This window comes from Amblyomma americanum, chromosome 1 (genome assembly GCF_052857255.1).
Source record: "Amblyomma americanum isolate KBUSLIRL-KWMA chromosome 1, ASM5285725v1, whole genome shotgun sequence".
Lineage (NCBI taxonomy): Eukaryota > Metazoa > Arthropoda > Arachnida > Ixodida > Ixodidae > Amblyomma > Amblyomma americanum.
In genome coordinates this window covers 365320762-365337998 of record NC_135497.1, presented here as the reverse complement: position 1 = coordinate 365337998, position 17237 = coordinate 365320762, and the positions used below count along the sequence as shown (strand labels likewise).

Sequence of the window (17237 nt, the reverse complement as noted above, 5' to 3'; positions counted from 1 at the left end):
TGTCAGGTTGCAACAAACAGGGGCTTATTTCCTTTGGGCATGGGCCTGGGGGCCACACATTAGTCTTCTTCCATGTGTCGTCCTGCGAAACACCACATGGTGTCAGAAGTGGTTGTCCAGATTATACGGGACCCACGGCAGACGTAAGGTTACCGCCTGTGGCCGGCCGCCAGCAGCATCGTTTACCAGCCGGATAACAGCCCAGAAAATGTCGGAAGAAACGAAGGTTTCGTCTCAGCCTTTTTTGGTGCAGCTGCCAGCGAGCGTCAACTTCGACAAGACGTCCGAGTGGCCTGGGTGGATACAAGAATTCGATGACTACCGATTTGCCTCAGGACTTAATGAGCGAACTCAAGAGGCTCAGGTGCGTACGTTGCTGTACACGATGGGACGACAGGCACGCAACATTTTCAAGACTTTCAGCTTGTGCGAGGAAGATTCGAAGAAATACGACGCGGCGAAGACACAGTTCGACACCCATTTTGTCGCCACAAGGAACTTAGTCTACGAAAGTGTGTGCTTCCATCGCCGCCACCAAGAACCAGGCGAGTCTGTAGATCAGTATGTTACAGAGTTACATACGCTGGCCGATAGATGCGACTACGGGGAGATGAAAGAGCGGATGATTCTCGACCGGTTTGGATGCGAATGGATGCGGCGCTGACTCTAAAAAGTGCTCTCACCAAGGCACGCCTGAAAGAAGCTGTGCAGCAACATCAGCAGGATCTTCGGAGCGTTGTGGACCGCGAAGAGCATGAATCCCTGACGAGGGCCGAAGTCGACATTGTTCATAGGTGGACTTCGAACCAGAGACGTCCGGATCACCAGACGTGTGCCGCTTGCGGTAGGGACCCTCATTCGAGGTCGTCGTGTCCGGCCAGAGGAGCACTGTGCTACGTGTGCCAGCGCCGGGGACATTTCGCAGCTGTCTGCTCATGGACACACAGGACCACGGAACCAGAAGCATGGCCTTCAGAGGTAGGCATCCGCAGTCCTCGGGGTGAGCAACCGAACATGAACTGTGTGACATTTTCCGTGGGAGATTTGGCTTTGTCATCTGCAAATGCTCGCTTTGTTCAGATTGCTATTAATGGTGCAGTTGTTTCGGCGAAAGTTGACACGGGAGCCGAGGTAAATGTTGTCCCAGGGTCGTTTCCAGCGCTGCCAAAGGTACTACTGCCTACTGATGTTATTCTGATGGGACCAGTCGGTGACAGGTTGAACTTGAAGGGAAAATTTACTGCCGACATTCTGTGGAAGCGTGCTGCCGTTAGACAGGATGTTTTCGTGGTCGATTCGGTGAGCAATGTGATTCTTGGCTTACCCGCAATACAAGCCCTGGGAATGGTTAAATTTGTGGACAAAGCATCAGTTCATCAGGTAGTGCAGACGCCTTTTGGTTTCTTGTTCCGTGGTCTGGAGACCATGAAAGGCGAATACTCTATTCGTCTTAAACCAGATGCCGTGCCCTATGCCATTCACACTGCTCGTCGCATACCCATCCCGCTGCGAGACTGCGTAAAACAAGAGCTGGAAGAGATGGAAAAGAATGGGGTCAATTGTAAAGTTCAAGGGCCTACGGAGTGGTTTGCTGGCATTGTGCCCGTCTTGAAGCCGTCGGGAAAAGTGCGAATATGCATGGACCTGACTCAACTGAACAAATCGGTGCAACGCGAACGGTTTGTGCTCCCCACTGTTGACGAGACACTCGGGTTGCTCAGCGGTGCCGTCAAGTTTTCCAAACTCGACGCAAACTCGGGTTTCCATCAAGTGAGGTTAGCAAAGGAATGTCAGCCGCTCACCACTTTCATTACTCCGTTTGGCCGTTATTGCTTTGAGCGGCTACCCTTTGGCATAACTTCGGCTCCGGAGTATTTCCAAAACCAAATGTGCAAGATTTTTGAGGGAATTCCGGGCATCGAGAACTTAATAGACGATGTCCTTGTCTTTGGCTCTATTCAGAAGGAACACGACGAAAGTTTGTTTCGCACCTTGGAACGCATGGACGAATACGGGGTGACCCTAAACAAAGAAAAGTGCCAGTTCAGTGTAAAAGAGCTTTGTTTTCTTGGGTGCCGCGTGAGCCAAGGTGTCAAACGCCCGGATCCAGCGAAGGTTCGCGCAATTGCAGATCTAAAGCCGCCATCGAACGTTGCTGAAATGCGCAGATTTTTAGATCTTGCCAATCATTGTTCACGATTCATTCCAGACTTGGCTGAGCAAACGACGCCTTTGCGTCAACTGCTGCAAAAGAACACAGAGTGGGTCTGGGCAGCGCCTCAGCAGATAGCTTTTGATAGAGTGAAGAGTTCTATCTGCTCAGATAGGTGTATGGCTAAGTTTGATGCACAACGTCCAACGATTATTTCTGCAGATGCTTCGTCGTATGGCCTAGGAGCAGTTTTACTGCAAGTACAACCGAATAAAGAAAAGCGGCCAGTGGTTTTCGTCTCAAGGTGATTGACACCAACTGAGATGCGCTATGTGCAAATTTAAAAGGAGTCTTTAGCTATAACATGGGCCGCGGAACGTCTCGAAAGCTATGTGCGTGGACTGCACATCACTGTGGAAACAGACCACCAACCATTGGTTGCTTTGCTAGGAAAGACTCCGCTTGATCTGGTTCCGCCTCGCATTCAAAGGTTCAGAATGCGGCTAATGCGGTTCAGCTTTGAGGTGCAGTATGTCCCGGGCAAAAATCTCGAAATAGCTGATGCACTCTCCAGAGCACCAGTGGCAAGCCAAAAGACGAAGAACTTTCTTTCGGTCCATGAAGTCAACTGTTACGTTGCCGGCGTCTTATCTGAGTTGAGCGAGTCGCAGCAATTCGGGCTAGTAGCCGAAGAACAGGCGAAGGACGAGACTTGTCGTACGTTGTGTCGCTACGTCCGTGAGGGGTGGCCTAGTATACATTCGTTATCTGCCGTTCTGAGGCCTTTTGGCAGGATCGCGCCGTTTTGAGCGTTTGTAAAGGTGTCCTCATGCACGGCACTCGCATTGTTGTGCCACACTGCCTTAGAAGCAGAATGTTAAAACTGCTTCATGAGGGCCACCAGGGTGTTGTAAGGTGTAGAGCAAGGGCAAGGGAGTCCGTGTGGTGGCCAGGGTTAAGCGCTCAGCTTGCGGTATTCATTGCCTACTGCCGCACATGTTCCCAATTTCGCTTCCAGCCGTGCGAGCCAATGATCCCGACCGAGACACCTTTTCGGCCATGGCAAAGGGTTGCCGCGGATGTCTGCCATGTGAAAGGCTGTAACTACTTGCGCATAGTTGATTACTTATCTCGATTTTCAGAGTTGTGTCCGCTGACCTCTCTTAGCAGCACAGAAGTTATTTATCATTTTAATAGGTGTTTTCTACTCACGGTATACCGGAAACGCTGGTAACCGATAACGGTGCTCAATTTGTCAGCCAAGAGTTCAGCCAGTTCGCGAACTGTTATGGATTCAAACGTGTGATCTGCAGCCCTAGGTACACGCAGGCAAATGGGGAGGTAGAAAGAATGGTAAAAACTGTGAAAGAGCTGTTGCTAAAATCTGGTAACCTACATCTGGCTTTGTTAGCATACAGGGACACGCCGGGACACCTAGGAAAAACGCCAGCAGAGCTACTCATGGGGCGGCGCCTTCGCACTACCTTGCCGCTCCACCCAAAGAAGCTGGCACCCAAGACCCCCACTCTCAAAGAAGCACGGGTAAAAGGCGCGACTTTCAGGGAGACTCAGCGGCAAAATTATGATCGCCGGCATGCTGCCCGACATATGTTCCCGTTGGTGCCAGGTGATTCTGTTTGGGTCAAGGACTACAGGCGAAAAGGTGTGGTGCTTCAGCGCGCAAAGCGGCCCTGCTCGTATATTGTGGTTTTGGAGAGCGGGGGCCAGATTGAACGAAAACGGCGAGCGCTAATCAAGCAGGCGCCAAGCAGAGGCTCGGATTCCAAGGACAGGGAGTATGAATTTCTGTCCAGCCTAGACGGTACAGAGGAGGACGGAAACTCTGTTTCTATTGAACAAACGGTCCCGAGGAGAACGGAACCGAAGCTCTCCCAAGTGATCCCTTGCAGCCGCCGCCGGAAACCTCTTCGCCTGCGGCGCAGGGCGAACATGTCACACGCTTTGGTCGAAAAGTAAGAAAGCCGGAACGGTACGGTATTTGCGAATGTCACTCATGGAACCGCTTCCAATGAATAGTTGTTGTATTTTGTTTTGCAAGTTGCTGCTTTAGTTTTCTCAAAGGAAAAGGGAAGATGTGGCGTTATCGATCCTCGTGTGATAGTATCAATCGTAGGAAGTGCACGTGTACTCTTGTGATGCTCGGCGTATGCGTGACGTGCTCAGTGTCTGTATATATACTTGTCAGATTGCAATAAACGGGGGCTTATTTCCTTTCGGCATGGGGGGCCTGGGGGCCACGCATTAGTCTTCGTCGATGTGTCGTCCTGCGAAACACCACAATAACTTTATGTTCGTGACGCTGGAATGACGGTTAAAATCGCTAGCGATGAAGCCTCCGGCTCGGTTCTGTATGCATTCGAGGCTACTCGTTAGGTATACTTGGTGAGGTGACTAGATGGGCGATACAAATTCAAGTTGCGGACGAACAAATGTCTAGTAAGCCAGTTTTCGAGTGTCAGATGGTGTCTGAATGTGTGATGGTGGTGTCTGTTGAGCTAGTAGGTGAAGGAGGAATTTGATAGATTACGGCTGAAAGTCATTAATTTATACTTTCAGTGTTAACCGTCATTAGCCACTTAGAGCACCATTTTGTTACATGGTATAGACATTTCTGTAAGGCAAGATGATCGGCTGCATTAGAAAATTTACGGTAAATAATACAGTCGTCGGCAAACAGATGTATTTTATAGGTAATGTCAGTTGGAAGACCGTTAATATATAATAGAAATATTAACGGACCGAGAACACTGCCCTCGCGAACACCGGAAAATACTTCAGAGAAGGAGGATGAGCAATTCTTTATACAGGAGAATTGTTTGCGAAATGAGAGGAAATTTCTAATCCATGATAGTGTTAATGAGTCAATATTTAACAATTTGAGTTTTGAAATTAAACGAGGTTGTGCTACCCGATCAAACGACTTAGAAAAGTCAATAAATATACAATCAGTCTAATGGTTATTGTTCAGATTAGACCGAACATCGTGTGTAAATTCTATGAGTTGTGTTAACGCACGATAGTCCTTTTCTAAAACCATGTTGATGAGGGTAAGCCGCTGTTTTGTTCGACATGGTGCGCAGCGTATGAAGCAAGGATATGTTCAAATAGCTTACATGCAATACTTGTTAAACTCAGGGGTCGGTAGTTACTGATACATTTTTGTCCCCGGATTTGACCACAAGATGACATTGCCAATTTTTCAAACAAACAGAAGTTCGCCTGTAGATAGAGACTGCTGAAAAATGTGACACAGGATTAAGCTACTTCAGTTTAATGTTAGTTTATAGATCTTGGCGTTAATTCTATCTGCACCAGAGCTAGTGGACATTTCAAGGTTTTTATAAATGACTTGACACCTTCAATGGTCAATTCAATCGGGGTCATATATCTGTATTGGACTTCGGTGGTGGCGGGATTGTTAGAATGGTCTGTTTGGGTGAAGACTGGTGGGAAGTATTAGTCGAAGATGGTCGCACTCTTTTCGTCAGAAATGAAATTTCCGGCGTCATCCTGTAAAATGACGTAGGCCTGCGTGCTATCTGGGGAGATAATACGCCAGACAATATTCGGGTTGCTGTGCGCAATAGATTTAAGGTCATGCGAATAAAATCTATGCTTCGCTTTACGGGTGGCACAGCAGTGGTGTTTTTCACAGCGTTTCTGTTTCAGTTCAGCGAGGGGGATCTAGATTTTTTTCATTGCTTTGAATACGCGCTTCTCTTTATTCCTAAGTGAGAGGAGTGACCTGTGATACCATGGCTTAAAAATGTTGACTCGAAAAGAAATTTGGTGTTTATGATCGAGCAAGCATTAATTCCAGCAACGTTTCTTTAAACATGGTCCAGTATTTACTAACAGTACCGAAAGAAAAAGTAGAAAAGTCTTAGCAAGAAAATTCCTGCAGAACAGTGGTAATGGCACTTCAATTCGATTTTTTATAGTTGAAGACGAGCTTAGACGTGAACAGCCGTGTATGGGATGGGAAAATAACTGTAAAAGTGAGAATCTGATGGTCACTGAATCTCTCACTACTAGAAACGGTGTTAGAGTTCTCGGGGCATGGCGTTGAATTGAGGTCAATAATATTAGTTCTACGTGTAGGTTGGTCTACTAACCGTGCAAGCGAATAAAGTCCAATGTTAAGTCGATGAATTCTTTGGAGCAGCGAAACCTAGAGGTGAGGTTATACCAGTCAATGTCTGTGTAATTAAAGCCGCCATCAAAAAATATTAGCTTTGGGAAATTTGGCTCTAAAGCATTAATCATGGTGCCATGAAGTGATCGTTGCAAGCATCACAAAGCATCACAAAGCATCACAAAGGAATGCAATAACAGTTTGTGATCTGCAGTTAGTCTCCCAGTGAGCCTTAAGCCATAGGCCTATATAATTGGTGCTATGACACCAGAAAGCGGCAAATTTTACCGTCTCAGCTGCACCACTGGTGCTATGAGCTGCCGAGGACTCCGATCGGTGGGCCATTTCTTTTAGGCGCTTCACCATCTTGCATGAGTCAGAGTAAAAGAGCAAGCACAAATCGCACTAATTAAAACAATGTCGGGCCTCAGTCTCAATCCCATAGCCATTTAAAGTGGAACGTTCAGTTTCAGGCAAGCAAGCCCAAACTTATGTTTGCAACAAAAGGAGGAAACAAATTCTTTACACACACACGCTGATATACAAACAGGCGTACGAGCAATGTGACCAATCGGATTTCAAGCATGCATCTTTTGAACTTATGAAAGAATGAATAAGAACTCAATACCAGCTCACCTATATAAGGACCCAAAATAAAATTTAATTGATGTGAAACTAGTGTTTGCGCATTTATGCAATATGTTATATAACCTAATGCCGAGAGCACATAAGAAATTTTGCTGTCAGGAATCTGCTTAAATGCATGCAATTGCTTTTTCGCTATGTCAAGGAATGCAATAAGGATGAAATTATTTTTTGCAGACCACTAGTCATTGCGTTTTAAAGTTGTCCCCGGGAAACAAGAATACAATCTTTTATTCTCATTTCTGAGGTTTCAAGTTCAAAACCCCGTGACTCATGTTTGCAATAGGGAGGATGAAAATTTTACTGTTATTGCATTTCTTGATGTATATTGCACATCTTTCTTTTTTACTTTCCCTCCCTCCTTTATCCCTACAGCGCACACGGTTCAGGTGTGCACTGGGATATGTGAGATAGTTTGTACGCCGTTTGGTTAATAATCATAATATTTGTTTTTTGGGGGTGAAAGGAAATGGCGCAGTATCTGTCTCATATTTTGGCGTACACATGAACCGCGCCCCAAGGGAAGGGATAAAGGAGGGAGTGAAAGAAGAGAGGAAGAGGTGCCGTAGTGGAGGCCTCCGGAATAATTTCGACCACCTGGGGATCTTTAACGTGCACTGACATCGCACAGCACACGGGCGCCTTAGCGTTTTTCTTCCATAAAAACGCAGACGCCGCGGTCGGGTCCGAACCCGGGTACTCCGGATTCGGCCGAGTGCCATATCACAGCGTTCATGAAAATACGTTTTTCCTCTATAGCAGTACACTGGCATTTTTCGCTAGCGTCGAGCTGCGTGGCCGGTTATGGTCACCAATGGCTTCCTGGAAAGGCAGTCTTATATGCTAGCCGCAGGGGCGACTGAGCATTCTTTCAGTATATTCGCTGCGGTTTCTGCTTTACACCAGGCGAAAGACCCTAGCAGGGGCGACTGAGCATCCTTGCAGTATATTCGCTGTGGTTTCTGCTTTACACCAGGCGAAAGACCCGAGCAGACGCCTCGGCGAGCAAAAGTACAAAACAACCTCGAAATTACTACGCGTTCTCGCTTCTATAGTGGAGGCACATCGAGTTTGCAGATAAAATTAGCTATTCAAGGCCCGTAATGGGCATGATGGAGAAACTGGTAGGCAAATGGTAGGCAGTGGCATGGCCGTTAAGTTGGCGTTAATGTGGCAGGAGGCTAAACCGTAGATACATGGTATACAAATAAAATAATCGATGGTGAGTTAAAAAAGGGAGAAAATAACAATTTCATCGGCCGAGAAAGTTCTAATACACGTCAGATCATACCGGACTAGTAGTGATCTGAGAACTCCGCCAGAAGCCTCTGCCCGTAACGATATCAGGCTGCCCCTTATTAAGGAATCCCGCTCTTAAGCATCACAACTACACTTGTGAGGCACCAATGCGACGGAAACTATTGAACGTCTTCTTTTAGTTTCCCACTTCTGAGATCTCTACCATTTTACACCTTACTACATATCGCAAGCGACCACTCATCACTTTGTGAATTTACAAGGACCTTTTGTAATTCTCGTAAACATTATCCATATACAGGTTTTCCTTGAGCTGTACAGTTCTGGTACTATGCTGACTCGCCTCTTACAAACACTTCGTAGAAGTGGAGTAAAACTAAACGGAACGGGGGGGGGGGGGCATAGAAGCGAAATGTTACGACGAGCGATTTTGCGTATCGTGTCGGCTTTTGTGTATACGTATATGAGAACGTTTCATTCAGAAATAATTTTGGCAACTTAGTAAATCGCGAATGTATACAAAACCGCCTACGCCAGCGTCCTTACACCATCAACCGAGCTTCATTTACTTCGGGAAAACTGGCCCCAAACTGTTTTCTGTGGCTAATCCCACATCGGTCTTTGTAGAGCGATAGCTCTACTCGATGCGTCAGCACTGCTCAACACTACTTGACCTGTCCTCTGGATTTGAACTTCCGTCTGCTCCGTCCGGCGGCACTGCCCGCTCATGGTCGTCTTCTACGTAGGAAAGATTCGTGCTTTCATACTGATTCGAAAATTTTAAACATTCTCTGCAGTTTGGCTTCTAAGATTCCAAAATTTGGCCCAGCCAACCCTCAAAATATGACAATGACTGATTTGAACCATAATCGATGACCAGCCATAATTGAGCGCGCCCGACACGATAGCGACCTACAAATTTGGTCCGGTCCATTGGCAAAACGCTATCGCTCGACCTTTGGTTAGAACCATTGTCAAGCATGGCATAACATTTTTTAGAAGATAGCTGTTATCTCTCTTGTTGCCGCTGCAGAACGCACATTATGATCAGGACTGGAGACTTTGTCAGGCTAAGGTCGTGATAACAGTATTCGGTGCCGAACCGGGAGACTGGTGTGTATCTACAAAGGAGAAAAAAAGCTAACTTAGTGGCGCTTGCCACCTCCTACCATGACCGTCGTCAGTGAAGATCGAAACAAAAAATAAAGACAAAGCCACAGCCTCATGTTTCTTAGCTCCGGAAGCATCCCAAAAGTGATCGCAGCACAAGGCAACGGGCCATATTTCCGTGAGACTGGCCGCGCTTTCCCACAGAGTGGCTCCCCCTTAGCATGCGCCCACATGGTAAGGTGAGCCGATAGAAAGGAGCGCGCGCGCTGCGTAGGCTAGGAGCGGAAAAAACCGGGAGGACAATGCGTAGAAGGATACGTGATCGCACCTGGAGACAGCCCTACTCCGTAAGAAGAGGGCATCAGTGTAGGGTAGCCCTGCTCCGAAGCAAGACGTAGCGCTGCGCGAAGCAGCCCACTTGTGTCGCATCCCCTCTGCGCAAAGACTGGCCAGGCTATTGTTGAAGCAAGGTCATTTGATGGGCCAGTGATCTGCCCCGCCGGTAAGTTTCACCGCTTTACTAGCTTCACTATGGTGCTGCATGTAATAATAGAGCAGGCCTCTGTCAACACGCAGTCATCTTCTTGACGCTCATGATTGAGTGACGTGGAGCAGCTGATCACCACTACTGCCTTCGCTTTCGCTAACCAGCAAATCTCAAAGCTTACGAAGGACGGTGAGACGGGCAAAGAGATTTCATTTATTTCTGGTAATGCGGGCGGTTGCGTCACCAAAATGTGCGTCATAAGAGACCGCCATGAGGAATGTAGGTCATTTAATTGTCACTGTCATAAACCTTTCGTGAACATGAACTGGTCATGGGAATTAGATGTTCTCGCCAGGAAACCATATTCGTTTTTCTTTGTAACCTTGCGTTTGATTTTTTATTGGCCTCGTGCCGTTGGTCACGGCTCTCAGGGGCGCCGGTCCGGGTGGACGGCGCCATTTAAAAAGGACCAAATGAATCAGCGCGAAACGAAGCATTACAAAAGATTCCTTCAGGAAGGAATTCTTTCACAACGCACATTTCGAGCCAAAATGCCGCAATGAGACGCAGCGTAACAGCGCCATGCAGCCCCACGCGAGTGCACTTGTAGCATATATTCAGCTTGAGGCAGGGCCCTCCGCTAAGCAGACGAAAGCGACCACTGTTGTTCTTCTGACGTCGTTGAAAGCCCTGCACACAAGACATCGGGAGACTTCTCAACCACATTTCCGCGCTTAATTTGGCCGCTTCTGTAGCCCCCAGCGTCTCGTAACAGGCGATGAATTCAACTGCAAGCAAGCAAGCGCCGGCAGTAGTAGGGGTGTCCTGGGGCTCCCTTTAGCCCGTGTAGAAAGAAAAGCCCCGCACATTGGAACGAAAAGAAGATGCATCTACTAAGCCTCCTTTTCATTCAGCCAGCCGCGAAAAACGTCGCTTTTCCCGGCCGGTTAAGTTGAACTTTTCGTTTTCATCCTTGGATTTATTTTATTGTCAATTAATTTTATACCGCGAACGCATTACCAGGCTATGTCCCGAGTTTCGTGTCCGCAAAACTTTTCAGCACGATTACGTCTTCCCGAGAAGACAAATGTGCAAAAGTTTGATTGTGTTAGTGCCTGATGAGATCTTGCTGTGGGAAAACTTTTGGTGATAAGTTGGAATTAGTGAATTAATCAAACATGAAAATTACACTTAGACGTCACAATAGCTACAGGCGTCGCCATAAAATCTGGACACAACAACAGCCACGGATGTCGACATAACACTTTGACGTCACCCGATGACTGCATCGAACGCGTACTGGCGTCGTGCAAAAAACTCGCGTTCTATAAACTTCTATGATGTTACATCCCCTAAAGTCACTGCATGTCTCTACATCGAAGCAACGCAATGCTTTCGCATTTCTCCAATGCGGGAAGCCGCAGTGATCTCAGTTTTCCATGGCCCTTCACTACGGCACCTCTTTCTCTTCTTTCACTCCCACTTTCCTCCCTTCTCTTGCCGCGCGGTTGAGGTGTATATCGAAAAGCGAGGTAGTTACTGCACAATTTCCTTTCCTAAATAACCCCTCAGTGGGCTACGCGTTGTCAGTGGTGGCCATGTGGCCGCCACATGATTTTTCATTGCCTTGTTCAGCTTTTTTACCAGCCAGGCAACCAAAATATAAAGATGTCGGGTGCATGCGTGGAAACTAAGTAGCTCGTTTTCAAGTGACGACATCTGGGCTTGGTGGTAGCACTCGGCGCTCGATTTTTACGTGCCATCCTCGGCGCACAAATATTGTCATGTGAAGAAAATGACGTATCGCTCAAGCGGCGCATAACTTAAGCTGACCACAGAAATAAAAACGCATGAGAATTTGTGAAGAATTTTTTCGCGCACGGTTAGTACATATCTGTATTTGGGTTATTTCAAATGGTCCTGGGATTTTCGGATCAAGCTTGACGCTTGCGCGATTGCTGCTTCTTGCCCGCAAATGAACAGTCGCCGATCCTTTTTCTTCAAACGCCCTAACTAGTTACTGCCTGGAAAGCTTGGTATTTTTGTGGGTTCAGTGTTGAACTTGATGCCTTTCTTTCTTTCTGCGTTTGATAGTGCTACTTGTTTACACTGTGTCCACTCGTTCGCGACGAATGCGAGCAAGACTCTTCTCCTTCTACTACTTCTACATGTGAACCTTGTCTTTCTTTACTCCTGCATCTTGTTTTTAATGCGTTAGCACTAGAAACCCCGTGTAGGAAAAATTTGGCCTTCCGTCCTCCCGTCTCAAGCCTCGGTTGGCGGGTAGCAAATAGAAGTCAGGGAAATCCCCCTCTCGAATTTCAAGGTTGATTAGAGAGAGAAAAATTGCAAATCAACCAGCCTTTATGGGTTGGTAAAAGCTCGTTGCTCATGATTGTTCACAATGAAAATAGTTTGGAAGCGTTATGAATACCACTAACCGTTCTTGTAGTTTCCCTACACTCTTATGAATCGGGAAGTGACATGTGATGCCTGGATATACTGGATACATAATATAGTGCTGGAAGAGACCTGATATTTTACACTGCCCAAGACTAATTTTCACCACTGTCTGATCTGACCCTTACAGATTGTCATAAAAACGAAACTCCACTGCAGCATATATTGCAAGATTACCTCCCAGAGAAGGAAAATATGGCACACATAATTTCATGCACACACTTCGAAGCAAACGCTTTACGTTCGAAGCGAGGCAAATAAGAGAACTGAAGTAAAACAAAAATCGACTACCACCATGAATATAGATTTTCACCGATGAAAGTTACGCTCCTGTATCTTAGAAAAAACAATACATGAGAACATCAGAAACATTACCAACACCAATTACGTGAGCGTACTCAGAAAAACACGTCACCACCGTAGTCACACCGCTAATTTGCGATATACACGAGTAAGCTACAGGCACAAGACAGGGACATATAAGGAGCGTTCAATGGGTCGCGGGTCACATATAGATGAATGGTAGCGACAAGGCGTGCATATGCCCCTCAGATGCTCTCAACGTACCTAAACTTGCTTTATTGAGACTTTTTAAAATTAGTATTAGTAATCACTGAGCGGTAAGTAGCAGTCCAGATCCAATAATCAAGTAGGCAACAAACTGCACCTGCAAAAACCCACCTTGATTGAACAGAAGTCATGCAGATACCAAGAACATTTTATACAAAGCATATGAAGCCATCTTCGCATACGACGGGTACAGCTGTTTGCTAGATATTTTCTAGAAACAAGAAAAATCGACTTTGGACGGGTGGTGGCCTTAGATCACATTTTACCTTAGTCCCCTAGAAGTTGGGAAATATTAAAAAAGCATTTGACATGAACTCTGAGGAAAATCTCTCTTTCTTGGCAATAAACCGCTCAAAATGCATGATTACAAGCATCACCACGGGCGCAAACCTGCTTTCGTGATTCTTCCAAGTAATGAAGTCTAGCAGAATACCAGCATATTCATTCACGACTACCTTGCTGAGAGTACCAACTTATCAACTTATGTGAAACTCTCTTTTGTTTATGGACAGACATGAAACTGCTTGAATTATCTTTATAGCAACTACGACCTTTTCTTTGAGCCTACTGGTGGCAAGACTCCCAAGCCGCTTCTTTGTCTGAGAGCATGATGGTGAGTTTTTTTATCTAAGTTAATTTATGACTTTTTTTGATGAAAGGCTTTTTGTATGCTGACCACTTAGGGATATTTTTATGCAATTCACTCTGTCTTCAATGGCAAGTTACCGCCCTTCTGTTGCTACACGGCCTCTTACCCATCGCACCTAGATTAAATGGAAAGAAAGGCCGGCCAAGCCAGTTTTTTTATGGGGGTTTAATTCCTCAAAGCAATACAGGCTATGGAGACGCCGTAGTAAAGGGATCCGTAGATTGCCACCACCTGGGCTACTTTAACGTGCAGTGATATCGCACAGCACACGGGCCTCTAGAATTTCGCCTCCATCGAAATTCGACCAATGCGGCCGGGATCGAACCCACGTCTTTCGGGCCAGCAGCCGGGCACCGTAACCACTAGGCGCGGCGGCGGCTCAAGACTTGGGTTTAACAAAGGAGACGAATTAGAAGAGATTCTGGGCAAGCCCAGGGAAAAACCTTGCGTCATTTCCAAAGATATAATGAAAGTCTGCTGACAGTTTAGCACCTTCATGGGCGGCTGTGCTGACAGTTAGGGTACTAATAAGTCTTCAGACAAGATGCAATACCGCACGTTGCCATAGAATCAACTCAGTCTTGTTCACAGCCACGCCCTTGTTGTCGGTGCGTCAAGAAGCGACAAAGTCGTCAATATCGCTTTCAGGAAAAGTCTGTAGCCAGTGGATGCAGAGCTTCATTTGTGTCCAGCACTCGGATTTCTTCACCTTTCATATTCTGGCGTGGCCTTAGGATCGCACTAGGGGGGGAAAGAGCCTTTCGACTTGAGTAGGAAATAAGCAGCACGCGAGCGCACCACACTGAATAATGAGCGCCGCGATGAGATAGACATATAACAGAGCTGCATCCTCTGCCCCTGTGTTTTCGCAGTTTACCTCCATGGGCAGGAACTAAGTAGCCCGTAAAAACGTTATAGATCGCTTTCCTTGTCCTCTACCTTCATGTGCTAGAAAAGCCGTAAAGGTACTCCTCAAATATACGAGACGCAGGCTTCAGTGCCAGACTAGACTCGCTGTGGGCGCCCTTTCTTGTTACACACCCAAGAGTGATCTGAACATGTTCCGTACTGTGAACTGAACTTGTCTTTCATTTCGTTTCTCTCTCGCTTCCTTTATTCCCCTCACCGCCTGTAGGCTATGGCCAACAGGACAATGCCAGGTTAACCTCCCTGCTTTCCTTTTCTTCTGCCACTACTTCATTTTCATCCTCGCGTGCTCTTTAGAGAAGGCACTGGTTTATTCATCACACGGTTTTACGTTGAAAAAGAAGCAGAGGTTTTCTACAAAGCCTAATTTTTTAATACATTGATGGTGTGTGACAGAAAAACGGCCCTAAACCCTGCGTTTGCGCGTGATAGCCTTTGCAACTTGTGCACCGATAAACAAAGCATGACACGACTAATTTTGGCGCTAAAGGTGCTCAGTAGAAGCACCGCAGAGGCCCATTCGCAAGAATTCATCTGTCAGGCATATAGAACCGTATAGACAAGTGGCTCAGGTAGAAATTGATATTTTTCTTAATTTTTAGATTTGCACAATACAAAAGAAATCGCTCGTCCGCATTGCCCACCTCTGGTTGAATAAGTACTTTCGTTTGGGAAAGTTGGCTCTTTCGGCATTGAATCTAATATACTTGCGCAAACATGCGCAAGAAATGGGGAAAATGGGGAATCAAGAGCTCAGCGTTAAAACTATGTTCTTTTACAGTTCCATGTTCATGCAACGCACTAGTATAACCTGCTACGACACACCGCGAGAATCACACTAAAAAAAGCTGTGAGAATTAGGCCTAACTGTTGCTGTAACGGTGTGGCGGCAATAACAAAGCAAGGTAAAGTATGGATAGAAAGCTTGAGGCTTCACAAGAGCAGTTCAGTTATGTAGCTTACTGTAGCACGGCGACAAGCCGATATCGTGTAAAGCGGCTGGCGCCTGTGAAGGAGCAGACGTGAGCAGAGATCCAGCTACAATGGTGACCTAAGGGTCGTCACTCACCGCCATTATCAGACGACTGGCCAGAAGCAGCTAGACTAGACGCTAGGTTGCGGACGGATGGCGCAAAATGATATTTTAACTCATTTGGGGACTTGGAGAGCATTGAGACCAAGAAGCTCCATATAAATTGAGAGTTATAAGCAGGAGAATCCTTCTTAATTTTTATGCGTCATTATTTTGCGCAAGGAGTAAAATAGGTCATTCAGCCCATTTTTACTATATAATGATGGAGTAAATGTTTCCGCTTATGGAGCTTAAAGGGTGACGCCAACCATGTAAACTCCCATTTGGGTTGATTCTTGTTTACAGTGTAGGGCGCACCGCATCGGGTAGAGCATTCAGATGGGTGCAGGGCCATTATAGCATGCGGGGTGGAGGGAGCAGGAAGGAGCATGGTGACCGATGAGATCGGGCATGTTAGTGGTGTAACGATCCGCATCACCGAACCGCGTGTCGCTGGCCATAGTGGAGCTCCTTGCACTGCAAATTTCGTCCTTCTGTGTGGTCCTCTCCCTCTGCCTCATCCCTGCGGTTATGCCGTGCCTACTAACGAAAAACTACTAAAGATGGCTTTTTGGGACCAATTTCGCTGCGATCACAGGTCAAGATTATTTCAGTGGCGCTGCATGGAGTATGCGCAGTTGCATGTCGCCAAGTTGCATGGCACGAAGCCGGAAGTTGAGGTCATTTTCTATGTCGCTCAAGGGCAGAACATGAGGCACATATAATTGTTTCAAAGTGTGAAACGGCGCTGCCAAGCAGCAAAACCTGATCAAAAATTATGAATTGTTTGATGAGCAAAATGAATCCTTTCTGTCGTTTATCCAACTCCTAAACAAATACAGCGGCTGCCTGCAACATTCCATACCAGACACATGCCCCGACGACCTGTTCTCTTGCCGAACCAAGCCTGGTCTCTTTTGCAGTGCCTCCTCACGCCACTCCCCTTTTGCGCAGCTAAGGCAGCCGACGCCACACGTGTGGCCACGTCATGTAGCCTGGACTGGCCTGAGAACTGGCACTACTAGCGAGGTATTTCTATTTGAAAAAATATGGTTCATCTCATCGCCGAGAGTAGCTGCAAGCATGAAATGTGCCCTACGAAAAGCGCAGCGCATTCTATGACGACTCTCATTGATCGCGGTAGCCGTGCTCGGGTACTGGCCAGGCCCTTTGGCTGCTGAACACACACCCCCACTTTCGACCGCTTTTGTTTTTCGAGGTAGGCAGCGCCCATGCTCTCCCTGGCTGCTTTCGCTACTTGAGCATCCGCCGTAAGATGATTTTCTTAGCTGGACAGTGCGCTCTGCTTCTTTCGCCGCTTTTCGTGTTTTATGTGCCGCCGCGTTCAGCCACTTTTTTACGTGCTGCGCAGCACCGTACCATTCTTCCATTTGCAGATTGCCGAGCCTTAACACATGCCCGCTCTTCCTCAGCCTCAGCGATCCCTTTTGCCGCCGAGGCTGCCTTCTATGGCCTTTCGTATGCGGATGCATTAAGCTCCCGTTAGCGACAGAGGCAAGTGTTCCTGTTTCTTGGTTCATTCAGCCTCATTGCACAGTCACGGCGACCGCGCTGATAGCGCTGAGGATTTCGAAGCGCAGCATGAACAGGAAAGATGACGAAGACTTGCATCTAGAGCGCTTAATGCGAAATGTTTCCATCGAGGGGCTGCGGTGATGGTCGAGTGGTCTAAGGCATCGGGTATGGTATGGCACCGTATGGTTAAGTCGTGGTACGGTATGAAGGTTTGTC

At 46.9% G+C, this 17237-nt stretch overlaps 1 pseudogene; it reads left to right on the top strand.

The window, feature by feature from the left end:
- The first annotated feature begins 208 nt into the window (after positions 1 to 208).
- On the top strand, positions 209 to 4129 carry LOC144121933 (uncharacterized; annotated as a pseudogene).
- Positions 4130 to 17237: the final 13108 nt, after the last annotated feature.